The 14,605-nt window shown below is 36.5% G+C and overlaps 1 pseudogene; it reads right to left on the bottom strand.

The window, feature by feature from the left end:
• Positions 1 to 9,989: 9,989 nt before the first annotated feature.
• LOC124990198 (histone deacetylase complex subunit SAP18-like) lies at positions 9,990 to 11,572 on the bottom strand (annotated as a pseudogene).
• Between the last annotated feature and the right edge of the window lie 3,033 nt (positions 11,573 to 14,605).

Below are 14,605 nucleotides of genomic sequence, written 5' to 3'. Positions count from 1 at the left end.
AGGCAGACCATCATGGCAGGAAGTAGGTGGTAGGGTAAAGCTGCTCACCTCATGGTGGCCAAGAAGCAAATGAAAATAAAGAAAGGAGCCAGGGCCCTTCAAGGGCAAACCACCAGTGACCCAGCTTCTTCCCACTAGTCCTGACCTCCTAAATTTTCTATCATCTCCCAATAGTGCTGCAGGCTGACAGCCAAGTCATTAATGTCTGGACTTTGGGGGACATTTAAGATCCAAACTATAGTACAGCAAATGCCAGGGCCAAACAGACTTTCTGAATTAGGACAATCATTAAAGCATCAATTCTTTATTCATTGATATTCAGTATTATACAATATATGTAACACTGTTATTTTCTAAGAATACATACAAACTAACTCAAACCCCAAACCCCAAACCACTCCATCGTGCAGAAGTTTATAATCTGATTAGGGAAATAAGATTTATAGGAGTTACGTCAGTATGCCTATATTTGAATATTTGTGAAAAGGAATAAGGCAATTAAAATCATAGGAGTTGGGAGATTTAGTATAGACTGGAATGAATTGTCTACTCCTTATGAAGAAGGTAGGACTTAAATTGGACCTTGAATGATGAAAAGGCTCTGGAAAGAGGAGAGTTTCATGAAGAAATTATGAAATAAGAATAGACATGGCAAGATAAATGCAAATCAAAACCACCCTAAGATTCCATCTCACCCCAATTAGAATGGCGATTATCAAGAATACAAGCAACAACAGGTGTTGGCGAGGATGTGGGGAAAAAGGTACACTCATACATTGCTGGTGGGGCTGCAAATTAGTGCAGCCACTCTGGAAAGCACTGTGGAGATTCCTTAGAAAACTTGGAATGGAACCACCATTTGACCCAGCTATCCCACTCCTTGGCCTATACCCAAAGGACTTAAAATCAGCATACTACAGAGATACAGCCACATCAATGTTCATAGCTGCTCAATTCACAATAGCCATAGTGTGGAACCAACCTAGATGTCCTTCAATTGATGAATGGATAAAGAAACGGTGGTATATATATATATATATATATATATATATATATATATATATATACACACACAATGGAATATTACTCAGCCATAAAGAATGATAAAATTATGGCATTTGTAGGCAAATGGATGAAATTGGAGAATATCATGGTAAGTGAGATAAGCCAATCTCAAAAAACCAAAGGAAGAATGATCTCGCTGATAAGTGGATGATGACACATAATGGGGGGTGGGAGGGGTTAGTGTTAGGGTTAGAGTTAGGGTTAGGGAGGGGGGGCAAGAATGGAGGAAGGAAGGACTGTATAGAGGGGAAAGAGGGGTGGGAGGGGTGGGGGGAAGGGAAAAAATAACAGAATGAATCAAACAACATTACCCTATGTAAATTTATGATTACCCAAACGGTATGCCTTTACTCCATGTACAAACAGAGAAACAACATGTATCCCATTTGTTTACAATTAAAAAAATAAATAAATAAAAAATAAAATAATTTTTTTAAAAAGCCTATAGATTAAAAGAGATTTAAGAAGCTTATCAACAAGTGCATGGCTTTTATGTGCATCTAAGTCAAACAAACTATTAAAAATGACATCTATGAGAGGATTAGGAATTAAACACTGGTTATTTTGTGTTATTAAGAAACTGCTGTTGATTATTTTAGTTGTGACAATGTAATTATGGTTAGGTTTTTTTAAAAAAGAGTCTTTAGAGAGAGATTTGCTGTGATATTTAAAGATAAATTCCGCTAAATAATATAAGAGAGGATAAAGAAGCAGGATTGGGTAAAGACGAAACAAGATTTGTCATAAATTGACACTTGTTGAAGCACAATGATGTATATACGGGTTTATTACACTGTATTGTCTACTATTGTACATGTGTAAAATTCTCACAATGCAAAGATAAAAGAGAAATAAATTCAGGTTAGGATGTGAAAAAAAAAGAATAGACATGGCATTAAGTAAGAATAAGCATGGTGTGTTGCAGAGAATAACAAAGAATCCATCTTGAGTGTAGAGATCATCATATTGGACATGAAGAGGGAATACATTTGGAAATAAACTTTGGGAACAGATTAAAATAGATCTTAAAACCACTCTAAGAAATTTATGGCTTTATTCTGTTGCTAATGGAAAGTCAGAGGGTTTGTTCACAATAATATGTAAAATAATTTTCCTTGGAATATTAAATTATAGCAGAGATAGGAAAGATTGAAGTTGAAGAAGAAATAGGTCAGAGAGAAAGCAGTCATCTTTCTGACTTGATTTCAGTGTGCTCACCAAGCAGACCCTGATGTCATTTGGTTTCCTAAATGTGTTTCCTTCCTGGTAGGGAAATGCTGAGCTGCGTATATGAATAGTCATCAGCTTGACAGTCATTTTTCTTACTGTAAATTAGCAAACTGGCCTTTTGATTCAGCCAAATCTTTTTTAGTTGGACTGCATGAGCTACTTCTCTCAGTAAATTTTATGTGTCTGTATGATTTTGTTATTTAGTCCTAAAAACAACAATAATAATTATAGAAGCCAACATTTACAAAGGACTTAACTACGTGCCAGGTATTGTGCCAAGAGCTTTATGTTATTATTTCAGTTACACCTCACAGTTAAGGAAGAAACTGAAGAAGTAAAGTAACCTGCCCAAGATCACTTGGCTTAATAGCTGAACTTCCAAATGGCACTATGGCACTAGAACACTATATTATTTTTAAAATAATTTTTTGATAATGTGATATATATTTTCATGTATTAGACATTTATAAAAATATCAGTAATATCCTTTAAAGTACTATATCAACTGAGCTGAAGAAAAATAATCCCTGTAGTAAAAAACATGTAGAGACCTTTTCCAACCATTGATATTTATTACTACAAATGGATTTTTAATTGGCATACTAAAATTAAAATATCTTTATAAAGTTGTTTAGTCTTACAAATGTGTTCTTCAAGTACTGCCTCAGCATTCTGGAATGTTTTCAACAAGTTAACACATGTATTTTATGCCAGCTGTTACCGATTTACTCAAAAGAACATTAATTTCTTAGGATCTGTAGATACCAAAAGCATTTTTTTCAAATATTTTACAGCTCTCATACATGATACATGCAAAAGCAGTGTTGTTAAACAACTTTTAAACTACTGAATAAAATATGCTTTGACAAAAGATGAAGTGGTAATTCATTTCCACTTACTATATAGTATACTAAACCAGGCACTTTTATATAGAAAAATCATGTCTAGAATGTCTGAACAACATTCTAGAAGCAGATTTATAGATACAGAAAATCTTTGGGGAAGACCTTTTTCATATATATATATGTGTTTTTTGTGGGGCTGGAGATTGAACCCAGGGCCTTGTGCATGCAAGGCAGGCACTCTACCAACAGAGCTATATCTCCAGCCCAATCTTTTTCATAAAAAGAACAGATTTGTGGGTAGTACCTGCCTAGGTAACTTAATTATTAAAATTCAAATTGTTGAACTGTGTAGTATAGTAAAAGGACCTCTGTCACTAACTAGCTCTCTGATATGCCAAATCACTTATTTTCTAGGTTTCTTTTTGGCACCCGTGGTATGAGTGCATTGTATTGGATTAGTTTGAAAGTCCTACCAATTTCAAAATGCTATGCAAGGCCTTAAAAAGGACTTCAGATTTGAACTACTCAACGACTCACTTTCTTGATCTTGGAACCTCTAGTGTTTCTCCACTCATTTGCTCCTTAGTCTCTGCTGTCTTGTGTACTAACTCCTGTTTTATACTTAAGTTTTTTTGACTGGATTTTGAATTCCCTGAGGTTTCGCGTGTTCTTTTTATCTTACTTTTTGTTGTCTTTATTTGATGTTTGATAAATTACCAAAGTAATACATGCTTGTTGTACAAATGGAAACCATACATGAAAAATAATAAGCCGTTGGACCAGGCACTATCTGAGCACCTTATAAGCATTAACTCTCATCTCACAACAACCTGTTTTAGAAATGAAAGTGTGGAAGTCCCTAGAGGATAAGTAACTTGTGGAAGATTAGGAGCTTCTTCCTTTCAGATATTGTAAAAGTTTTATTGGAACACTGCTTTACCTATTCAGTTACAGATTGTCTGTGGCTTCTTTCATGCTATAATAGCGGAATTAACTGCAAAGCCTAAATATTCACTATCTCATCCTTTGCTAGAAAGCTTGATGACCCCTGCCCAAGACCATACAGCTTGTCAGTAGCACAATAAGGTTTTGAACCTGTTTCTTTGGCTGCACAGTTCTTGCTCTTTGTCATTCTACCATACTGCCTGTTTCATATCCTTCCACCCTCAAGTCAATATCTGAGATGACTAGTGTTAAGAACTTCATATGCTTCTTTCCACACATTTTCCTTGCTCACATAAACATGCACCACTTCTGTTGCTTGCTCGTATACTGCCCTTCCCAGTGGGTTGGTCCCAGAGTGCAGTCATACCCACCCATTCAAATTCCATACCCACTACAGCTGGTTCTGTGAGCTTCTGGACTCAGGGAGGGAGCTTGGTTCTCCCTGGCTTCCTTGCCAAGTATTCCCCTGGGAAAAATATTCTCCATGCATGATTTTCTCTGGATTTCCTAGGCACAGTCTAGGTCATGCAACTGGTATCTGCCAGGACTGTGTATCAGACCCAATCCTGAACTCCCAGATTGGAGTTTCTGGTTCCTGTAGCCATAGGCTGCTGTCATATGGTTGCCTCAAGATATCTCCTGCCTTGGTTCTCTGTGGACAGTTGATGAAAATGGGGCATTTTTCATGTACCAGTTTATTGTGGTGAACAGCCTGTGGATCAGCCTATGACAGGCTGCCCCTCCAGTCTCAGGATTTTCTATGCTAAGACTTTCCATAGAATTTCTCAACCTTTTCCATTCTTGTGTGCTAATTCTGGTGCTCCAGCAAGCAGCTTAGCTCTAATTTTGTCCTTTTTCCTTGTTATATACCCCAAATTTCTAAACCTCTTACACACTCTGGCTGTCCAGTATTGAGTTTTAGTGAAATCCTTTTATTCACCTCACAGAGAAGCAGTATTCCTCCTTTGAATCCAAGGTCACCAAGCTATGAGAAATCCTGCTTCCCTCTAGTCTGCCATCTTCCTCCTCCCCCAAAGTCTCCTTGATCCCACTGACCACACAATTGTGGGGGAAACCCCTCACCAGCCATGTGACCTGGGGTGAAAAGAGCCAATTCTCCGAGCCTCCATTTCCCTGCCTGGAAAATGGAGATCATAATCCCTACCTGTTTCACTCAGTTCTAAGATTACAAAGCAAAAATACTTTGAAAACCATGAGGCAATGCCTACTAATGTGCACTAGTAGGAGATCAGCCTTCATTAGAAATGAGATCTGATACTGAGAAATTAAGGTATTATAAATATTTTCAAGGGTATGGATACATAGATTCAGGAGACATTGTTATTTATTTTGCTATATGCAACTATTTATATAGAGTTATAAAGAAGATAAATATCAAACTTCATAGGTCTAGGACAAGGTGCTTCCCAATTCCTCCACAGGCTTTGGCTACATGTAGTATGATATATTTTGATCACATTCCTCTCTATGAATTGCTAGGCGTATATGTAGTGACATCAGAGTTGGGGTCCTACAACAAAGGACCAGGGACCAGACTGGTATGTAATTTTAAAAAATTATTTCTATTTTTTTGTTTATGTTATCCAGTCACTTGTATATTTATTATAAAACATGACTTTGCAGTGGAAAAAAGAGAAAAGAAATAATAGATGGATCAGTAGGCAGATATGATGTTGCCAGGTGTGGGATTCCAAGTGGGAGATTTCCCTGAGAGGAAGATATGAGACAGTTCCAGACAATGTCCTTGAGTGTGCTGAAAGGCAGGAGTCCCGGTTTAACCCCTGCCTCCCTCTGCTGCCTTGGGAGACCTGAATGAAAGTTCTGTGGAAGATCAAGAGGAAGAACTTCAGGATCTGTTATGGAGTCTACTGGCTAATTTTGGGAGAGATGACAATACAATACCTGGAATCTAGATTATATTGTAAATCCTTAAGGGAAAGTCCATGATACCCTGAGATCTTTCCCTATGTCAAAAGTAGATAGAAGCATTGTATCATAGTTCCAGAAACAGGAATAGTGTGGTTACTCTTCAAATGATGATTTCAAAAGCATTGCAAGTGAAATGTATTTGTCTTTGAAAGTCCCAAGCCAAATGGCCACACAAGAATTCCCTATGAAATTCTATAAGGATGAACTTCAGGATCCTCAGGATTTCTTTGTAACTGAAGAAAGCACTAAGAGAAAAGTGATGGGGGTGGGGGGAATCTTCCTATGAACCATTGTCCAGAAAACTTCAAGTTAAACTTGTGTCTGATGTTAGGTCATGAGACAAATTGCCAGCGTAGCCATTTGGAGAGCTCTTTAGATCCCTTTGACTATAACTGTAAAGATATTTATAGATGGAAATCACAGTTGGTCAGTTGTGGTCATCAAAGAACTCACACTGAGGAGTAACACTATAACCATAGTGACTGTGGGAAAATACCAAATATCAGCCCAGATGCTCATCCATCTGAAAAAATCCATACTGCAGAGGCACAATGCAAATGTAGTGGGCATGGCAAGGACTTCAGTCAGAACTCAGAACTACCACTTCATCAGAGAGACCACACAGAAGAAGAACCCTACAAAATGTGAGCATTATGGGAAGGGCTTTACCAGGAGCTAAAGTCTGCTGATCCATCATGCAGTCCATACAGGCGAGAAACCTTATAAATGTGACAAGTGTGGGAAGGGCTTCAGTCAGAATTTCAAACTACCCACCCACCAGCAAGTCCATACTGGGGAGAAACCCTATGAGTGTGGGGAGGGTGGTATGAGCTTCAGTCAGCACTCAAACCTGCACTTCTACCAACAAGGCCACACAGGACAGAGACCCTACAAATGTAGAGAGTGTAGAAGGGGCTTCAGTGAGAGCTCAAACCTTCACATTCATCAGTGCGTCCACACAGAAGAGAAGCCTTACCAGAGCTCTGAGTGTAGGAAGGACTTCAGCTAGGGCTTGGACCTTCACATTCATTTCAGGGTTCACACTGGGGAGAAGCCCTCTCACTGCAGCAAACGTGGGAAGGGTTTTTGCCAGAGTTCCAAACTCCTCTTGAGTGCAGTAAATGTGGAAAGAACTTCAGCCACAGCTCCAACCTTCACATCCACCAGCAGGTTCACAGGAAAGAGTCCCATCAAGTGACATGAACCTGCTCAGGTCTTTGAGTACTTGTACTGTAAAGACAAATATTTTTAGTGTAACTCTTCCTATGTCTCACAGAGAAGATAGATAGCAAGCTTATTCAGATATGTTCCCTCAGGGAAAATCATTCATCCTTTTTATGTATCATGCACTTTGTTATGCTATACAATGAGTGGATTATTCTGGTTGATGGTAGAGTGAAAACATCTGTACTTTGCAATGTAGCCAGTGTTATTAGAATTGTATGTCCTATTTAGCATTTTTAACTGTAAGAACTTTATATTTGTTTAAGCAGGGCATATTTTCCTTTGTTCACATTTTCTTGAGAAATTTGAATTCTTGTTTCTCTTCAAATTATGTGCCTTATGTTTTTCATATTTCCTTTAGGTTCTAGGTAACCCTCTCTGAAATGCAACTTTACAAGAACAGGGATCAAGTTACTGATGAAAATGCAAAATGGTATAGCCCTTTGGAAAATAATCTGGCTGTTCCTGTAAAGTGAAACACACTTATCTCATGGCATTGCAATTTGACTTCTAGGAGTTTTATATTTAAGAGTAGTGGAAATTATGTTCACCCCATAGCCTTTACATGAAAGTTCATAGCAAGTTTACAACAGGCTTAACAGAATAAAGACAACCTAAGTGCCCATCAGTAGGTGAAAGAGTAAAACAAACTGGAGATCCATACAATAGAATATTTTTCTTTGGAGTTTGAATTTTTTTAAACATGGCCTAAAAGCTTACTAGCTTTTTCTCCCCCCACTCATACTTGTCTCTCACATGCACATGCATGCACACACACACACAACTGATCTCTGAAACATTACCTGAGTCAATGAGTGTGGGCATAATCATTCCAGTTTTAGACACTGAGAAGACTGAAAAGACATGGGGAATGCCATGTACTGTAACTCACATGTTCTAAAGGAAAACTTTCAACTCTAGAAACCTATAAGCAATTGAGGCTAATAGGGAAGACATTAAAGCACTGAGAAAGATGCTGTCATGGTGACCACTTCTATTTTTGAGAAAATAGTTCAGTTATTACCTACAGCCATATTTTCTTAGCAGAGTCAAAAGAACACAAGGACCAGGTCTTGATTATTAGTATTATATAGTCAACAACAAACTCACTAGGTCTTCTTGAACTTTATACTTTTGGTAGAAACTTAAAATTCTAAAAGAAAAAATTGATGTTGGAACCAATGGATAGAATTGGGCAAACCAGCTAAACCACTTTATTTTAAACTAGTAAGAGAATAACATGGAATTAACAGGAGAGCCATCATCATCTTACAGAAGATGAGTGATCACACCATATTAAAAATTGAATTCTGAAGGATCATATTGTGGTTCCCACCCTTTGGATCTACATAGTAAATTGTATACTCCCCTTGCCCCCAAACAGGAAGGTAATCGTGGCTATTCTCCAAAATATTAGGAACTGAGGGCCATCTAGTCTGAACGAATAAAGAAGCTACGGATTTGGAGTAAACTACAACATCTAAGAATAACTAAGAGTGAGGTTCCAGGTTCATCTGCAACTGTGGACTCACTGTAACAAGGACACCAATTCCACAGAATCATCAGATTTTAAATGACTTTTATATACACAAGATAAAACTCAATTAATTGAAACTACTATTATTAGCACTTTTTTCAATTTTCTACTGTCAGACTAAAAGTAATGAGGCTTTCTACACATTATCATACTGTTTATAAATTTCAAAATGGGAATCTAATACTACATTAAGACAAGGTTCCAGTTTTAACTAAAGTCCACTTTCTGGCTAATAACCAGTATTTATTGTTTCTTCTACCAGGCACTATCCTAGTTCTTTTTTTTTTTTTTTTTAACTTTCACAATCCTATAAACTAGTGTCTCCATTAACCACCAAAAAAAGAGAAAGACTTGATTCAAGTTAATTTGTCCAAGATTTCAGAGCTACTGGTACAATCAGAATTTAAATGCTTTGTGCACTAGCCTTAATCACTGTGCTATAATGCCTCTCAAATCAGACACACACACTAGTCCTCAGGACATAACAGGGTGTGCAAGATTCCTTTTTTGTCCCTTCCTCCATTTTTTAGCTCTTTAAATCTTCCTACCCTTACCCTAAGCTCTAACCCCTGTTTCTTCAGTATTGATTCTTGCCTTCATGCCCCCATTTTAAAGCATAAAAGTCCTTACCATGGCACTGTTCTCTAACCTGTGTTGCTGCACCCAAACCAAGGCAGTTCATGTCCTCCAACACAGTTCCTCAACTTGCTTCAGCTCATACCATTCCCCAAAGCCTCTGCTGCCTCATTGTCACAGGCCCTTTTTCTAAATGCATACTCTAGTCTACAGCACAAACTTATACTCAATTTCATAGAATCTCATGTTTTTTTTGTTCTGTCCCTTTGGGACTTAAAATTCCCATCTGTACTACTTTCTATAAACTTTGTATAAGAAATGAAGCCCAATTGCCATGCCTCCATTGACTTTTACACTCAAACTGATCATACACATATATCTAACAGTAGTTTTACATGCTAGGAGCACTTTTCTTCATATTTTACAGAGGTATGAAACATAAAAACTTTCTATTAATATTCATACCTACAGTACATCCATATCTAACTCCTAAATAGATGCTGTATAATTTGCTTAGTATTTAAAGGCTTAATGGCAAAAATCAGGGGAGGAAAGAATATGTAAGTTTATTTTACATAACTGACTGAAAAATACATTCAAGAAATAGTAAATAAAATTTAATATGGTCTCATATGCCCTGAAGGAGGTGGTGCCTGATGTGGAGGGGTAACTTCTGTGACTATAAGGTCAAGGAATCGTCAGTCCACTTTCTGCCAGACAGCTGGGGTCCAGCCCTAGCAGGGGTCGGGGGTCCTAGGTGGATGGGAGGTGTCAGTACAGTGGAGAAACAGCACACAGAGACACCAAGTGTTCTGAGGCTGGGTCTTTTTTTTTTTTTTTTCTGCCAGTCTTTTTATAGATATTTTTCTTTAGTAATGATTATATTATTTTTGGTTAGTTTAAAACAAGAAAAACCTTCAAAAGTATAATCTATGCTTCTTCTCAAAGTACACATTCTCTCTGTATGACAGTCCAGACTGAAACAACCTTATTTCCCAGCTAGATTAAAACAACCTTGTCTCCCAACTAAACTAAAACAACCTTGTCTCCCAGCTAAACTGAGGGCACCATGATCTGCCAGCCTTTAACCTTCAGAACAAACATGTTACTAGATTTTCTGAGAAACTACCCCCACCATGAACTCCAGTGTTTAACAGTGAAAAGCTTTTACTATTATTAAGGGCAAAGAAATCAACTTATAATTAATATTTAGTCTATTCTAATTCATATAATGGCAGACTACAATCTTATTCTGATTCTCAAAGAATTAGACTAAACATAGGAAAAGCACAAATTATATTTATGACTAACCTAAATGTTTTTATTATATAAAGTATCTCTAGAATCAACTATTAAAACTAGGAAAGCAACAAAAACTAAACACCGCATCTAAGGTCAGAGGAATACCTCTTTATCCATCTATTATTGTACTAAAGCAATCCCAGGCTCCTTTTAACTTGAGCACAGATACAATTGTTTATTTTCATATACTTTATCTGTGTATTACTGCTAAATTTTCATTGTGCACCATTTTGTGTCCCAATACAGTAAAACCTTCCCAATGTTTTTCCAATAAGTTTCTAATGATATATTGATTATTAATATTAAAAAGCAACTACACATGGAGACATGCAATGCCTATGGCCCCCAAGAGGGAGGACGATCAACAGAACCATGTCAAGTGTTGAGTCCTCTATTCCAACAGACCGTGTCAAGTGTCAGATCCTCTACTCCAACAGAGCCATGTCAATTGTCAGATACTCTACTCCAACAGAGCCATGTCAATTGTCGGAGTGGCAAGAAATAGACTTGACACCAGATGGTGCTGCAAACCTCCATAACTTGATAGCCAGGTCTTTTAATCCATAAGAATAATTGCAAAATTGAAGTGCATTCCCTTCTTTCTAACTTCTGGGTAGACTTCTTTTACTAAACTAGTCAATTCTTTCAAAATTGCATCCATCCAAGTAAAATCTGTAGCTCTCTGGAGTGTCTGTCTCCATGGGAGAATTCATCCATTCAGAGGTGGCAGTCGTTATTGGTGGTGAAGATTGGTAGCAGCAGCGGGCATGTCTTCTGCTGTAATTGGCTTCTCTGGCTCTTTCTAAATTTCCTCCTGGGTAACATGCAATTCCACAGTCCTCTTCCTCCTCCTGCCAGCAAGACACTCGTGCTGACCCCCGGCCCCCACAGTGAGCATGAGCACAAAGTCTAGAATATTGTTCTTAATAATTAAACTGCTGAGAGGTTGTTTCAAATAATAAAAATAATAAAAGCAGAAATCTTTCCTGATTGCTATTGAATTTGAGTCTGGCACCCTTCTTAGATCTATGTAAGAGCTGAGAACAAGTACTCTGCCTTTCTTTTCATACTTTTCATCTCTTCGTCTCTGTTCTAATTTATGAATAATTTTTTTCTATGCTTAATAGGTTTAAACAGTTTGTTAAAGGTTCTTATTTAATTATAACTTTTATTTTTAGATACTCTATTTCTTGAGAAAATTTGCAAGGTCTTTATTTTTAGTTCTTTTTCCTTATATAATTTTAAGGCCCTCTGTTAATACTTTTTAATCAACTAAACATATTTTTCCTGTGCAACTTATAATATCTATTATTTTGGATTTGATTTCTACTTTGTTTCTTGGATATTCCCCATAGTGTCTTGACTGCTTGTGTGTTTTGAGATTTTCCATGGTCAGATCATACTCTGATGATATTTGGTAGAAATTTTTAGATGTGTGATTTGAAGATGGTTTTCTCCAGTAAAGATCTCATTTGTTGAAGTGACTGAAACATATAACCAGCTTAATTTTTCCTTTTATCTTGAAGTTTTTTTCACTCTCTCAGATATAAAATGTGGTTCACAAACTCCTGTTTGGATTTGTTTGTAGTTATGTGTTTTCATGGGTGATTTTCTCCCCTTTCCACCCAGCACAGTACAGTGGTCAAGATGAACAAATTTCCTTACTGCTTCTATCTGTGGGGTGGGTTTATATCTAGAGCACTTGTCTCCTGAAGGTGTTGCCCTTTGGGATCCTAGCTACACATGGGACTCTCCTGTTAGACTTCATATGGGTTGGGCCCTGAACTTGTCTCTTGTCCCTTTAATCTTATGCCACTGTCAAAAGTATGAGGAAGGCTATGTTTAGAGTACTCTCATCTTTCAGAATTCCTACATTCATATTATTTACCTCTGATATTTTATACTCTTGTCAACTCAGTGATACATTGAAGAAGTTTTAATTCAAATATTTTATTTAGCATTTTTGTTTATAGTGGAGGGATGTTCAGAGTGAATAATTTGCTATACCAAAGTAAACAACAATCCTGTTATATTAATTATCAGTTTTTGTATGCTTGAATTATTTCATATTTAAAAGAATAAAGATTTTAAGAAAAACTCCTAGAAGGAAATAGACAACCCCCAGTGTTAGGATGGTGAGATTATTGATAAGCATTTATTACCCCTATTTTTCAGTACTATACATAGAAACATTTTGAAGTTGATGACCAAGTGAATCTCTAAAATCATGTCTTTTTTTTCATTTCTTTTTTCTTTTTTTTTAGTACTAGAGATGTAAAAGTATAAAAATGACCTTGGAGTAAATATGTAAAAATGACCTTGGAGCATTTTTATAAGTAAATAATTCAAGTTCATACTACATTAAGAATAGCATGTCAGTCTCCTAAATATTTTTGAGAATTATCAAACTTGAGGGTAGCCAACCCTACCAACAGCTCCCAGTAAAACTGTAAGGTGAATGTTTTATGGTCCTCCTTCATAATACTCTTGACTTCTTTATTTCACATTCACCAACAAGAGACTCAGACTTTCAAATTGCTGCCATATGATAGGCAAAAATAAATAAATAAATAAATATTTCACCATGATTCTTTACTTATGACTTTATCCTCTTAATAGCAATATACTATTTCATTACAAGACAGTAAAATAATCTTTTTATTTAAATGACTTCCCTGTTCATGGTGGTGCATGTTTCTCCAAGTTTTTGTTATTATAAACAATGTCACGTTGAATGGTTTTGGCATATATATCTTTAAAAGAAAAAAAATTTAGTTCTAGATGGACACAGTGACTTTATTTTTATGTGGTGCTGAGGATGAACCCAGTGCCTCACATGTGCTAGGCAAGTGCTCTACCTCTGAGCTACAACCCCAGCCCCAGCACATATGTCTTCACACAGTTACATTTAATATTTTGCTACTCATTGCTAGGCTGTCGTAGAAAAATGCTATCCCATGTATTTTACTATGGTGCTACATAGTCTAACTTGTGGATAAATACAAATTCTTACTTTATAGAAAAATTCTTTTTAAAAATTCTAAATTGTTAGATTAAAAATTGAAAACAATTTTTATAGTTTTACTAGCTGTAAATTAACTAGTCAAACATGACTATCTGCTCTTGTGTATGGATGTAACTTGATTTTAGAAACAAATATGTAAACACAAATCCCAAACTTACAAACCAAATAAGTTAGGGAATAGTGACAAAGTTATTATTTACTTTATGAAATGGTACAGATTTAAATTAAAAGTGACTTGACAATGAATAATTGAAATATGACCAGATTTACAAAATTTTAACTTCCATGTGACTTTTCCAGAATACATCAAGCACACAAAATGATATACATACAAGTGGACATGATTTTATTAATTTGAGGAAGTTAACCTATGCTGTTTTTTTGGGGTGTAACAGTGGTCCACTTTATGCTTTGAATATAGATAACCCTTGCTGCTCTACCACTGCAGCTTATTTTTTAAATGTACATGTTTCTTTCTTTTCCTTTCTCCCTGCTCCTCTAATCTGTCCACCTCCCTAGCCTTTGAATCACCTCTTTAAAAGCCCCTGTTCCTCCTGATGGCAGAATCACATCCTCTGGGACAGGAGTCCCCTGTGTTTCTCCTTTGCTAGCAAAGCAATAATCCTTTTTCTTTTTTCTAGAAATCCATGTCCTTATTATTGGATTAGCATTGGGGACAAGGACCAAGCTTTTGGCAACAGTAAGAAAGGTAAATTCAAAGAAAAATGGGTAAAAGTAATAACAGTGTGAAGGCCCAAAAGTAGAGCAAGCAGCTGGAATAATCAGAAGGTAAAAGGAGAGAACGTTCTTTGCTGTTGGCATTATGGGACATATTACCTCAAAACTTAATGGTGTAAGCCAAAAACTAATTATTATAATTATTATTATTCAGTATTGTCACAGGAA

The sequence above is a fragment of the Sciurus carolinensis genome, chromosome 8 (assembly GCF_902686445.1).
Source record: "Sciurus carolinensis chromosome 8, mSciCar1.2, whole genome shotgun sequence".
In the NCBI taxonomy this organism is placed as follows: Eukaryota; Metazoa; Chordata; class Mammalia; order Rodentia; family Sciuridae; genus Sciurus; species Sciurus carolinensis.
This window is presented reverse-complemented; position numbering and strand designations above follow the sequence as displayed.